This window comes from Ciconia boyciana, chromosome 7 (assembly GCF_034638445.1).
Source record: "Ciconia boyciana chromosome 7, ASM3463844v1, whole genome shotgun sequence".
Classification (NCBI taxonomy): domain Eukaryota; kingdom Metazoa; phylum Chordata; class Aves; order Ciconiiformes; family Ciconiidae; genus Ciconia; species Ciconia boyciana.
The window spans coordinates 11949688-11951201 of record NC_132940.1 but is presented as its reverse complement, the minus strand read 5'-3'; the positions used below and the strand labels follow the sequence as shown (position 1 = coordinate 11951201).

At 68.7% G+C, this 1514-nt stretch overlaps 2 non-coding genes across 2 annotated transcripts; both read right to left on the bottom strand.

The window, feature by feature from the left end:
- Positions 1–366: 366 nt before the first annotated feature.
- LOC140655104 (U5 spliceosomal RNA) lies at positions 367–481 on the bottom strand. The gene has a single exon (XR_012043680.1). It is a non-coding gene; the product is annotated as a U5 spliceosomal RNA (small nuclear RNA).
- A 511-nt stretch (positions 482–992) lies between these two features.
- LOC140655102 (U5 spliceosomal RNA) lies at positions 993–1107 on the bottom strand. Its single transcript, XR_012043678.1, has one exon. It is a non-coding gene; the product is annotated as a U5 spliceosomal RNA (small nuclear RNA).
- Positions 1108–1514: the final 407 nt, after the last annotated feature.

Genomic DNA, 1514 nt, shown 5'->3' with positions numbered 1-1514 from the left:
TGAGGACTACGGCTCCCAGGAGGCGGCGGCGGGCATGCTGGGAGGCGTAGTTCAGCGCGGCTGCGCGCGTGCGCAGTCGGTCCTCTGCGTGAGGGCGGCGTGGGGCAGGGCGGGCGGTGGTTCCGGGCCCGGGGAGGGCCGGCTCCTCTCGCGGGGAGTGGGCCGCAGCCGCCATCGGGCCCGGGGCGAGGTACAGGACAGAGAGCAGGGCCCGGGGCAGGCCCGCCGCTGGGGGGCGGCTGGGGGCGCGGCGGAGCTACGGGCGCGGCTGGCGGCTGTGGGGACAAGGCCACAGACACATATGGAGAGTGTTTTGAGATTCCACTTGAAAATGTTTTTTTTCTGTTTTTCAACTGAAAAAGAAATAGCTCCACCGAAATGGAGCCTCAAAAAATTTCTCGACACTCGTGCCTGTTCCTCTCCACGGAAATCTTTAGTAAAAGGCGAAAGATTTATGCGATCTGAAGAGAAACCAGAGTATGACCTTTTTCCCCACGCCTCCCGCACCGCCCGCCTGCCCCACGCCCCGAAAGTCAGGGCGACGGACTCCCGCCCGCCCGCTCCCGGCACCGCGGCCCCCGGCCCGGCCCCGCCGCGGGCGCACAGGCCGCGCAGACCCGAACAGCTCGGACCGGCCGCCAGGAGCGGCCGCGGCGGCGGACAGCGGGGGACGGCGAGCGGAGGAGAGCCGCGCTGCCGCGGTGCACCCTGGGTATGCAAAGCAGCCGAATGGTAATGAATACATGCTAATGAGGCGGCCGCTCCTGGCCGTGACGCGGGCGGGCGGGCGGGGGCGGCGCGGAGGGGCCGAGCAGCGGCGGCAGCGCTGCCCCCGCCGCTCCCGCTCCCGGAGCAGATCCCTTCTTCCTCCCGCCCAACCAACAACGATCGTGTCCCCCTCCGCCATCGCTGCGGCGCGGGGACGCGGACGCCGCGCTCCTCCCCCCCACCGAGAACGAGACAACAGCTCTGTTTTTGACCAGAAAAGGGGCAGCTCCACCGAAATGGAGCCTCAAAAAATTTCTCGACACTCGTGCCTGTTCCTCTCCACGGAAATCTTTAGTAAAAGGCGAAAGATTTATACGATCTGAAGAGAAACCAGAGTATGCATTGATGTTGTCCCGCACACAGACCGTTCCCCGGTTGTCCCCGCGCCGCAGACGGCGACCCCCGCCGCCCGCCCCGCTCTCGCCTCCACCGCCCCGGCCCGGCCCTTCGGCGAAGGACACGGGCACGGCCCCGCGCCCGGACCCGAACAGCCCCGCGGGAGCGGCGGAAAGTGCGACCGGGGCCGCGCTGCCGGTCCGCGGTGCACCCTGGGTATGCAAATCATCCGAAGCACTAATGAGCTGTATGCTAATGAGGCGCCCTGGGCCCGCAGCGCCGAGTACGGGCGTAGTGTGGGGGGCGCGGAGGCTGCTGCGCCCGCCCGGCCCCGCCGCGGGATGCCGGGCCCTGGGCCCTGCCCGGAGGCGTTGGTGAGGTGACCCGCGGGGCAGGAAGGACGGACCTGC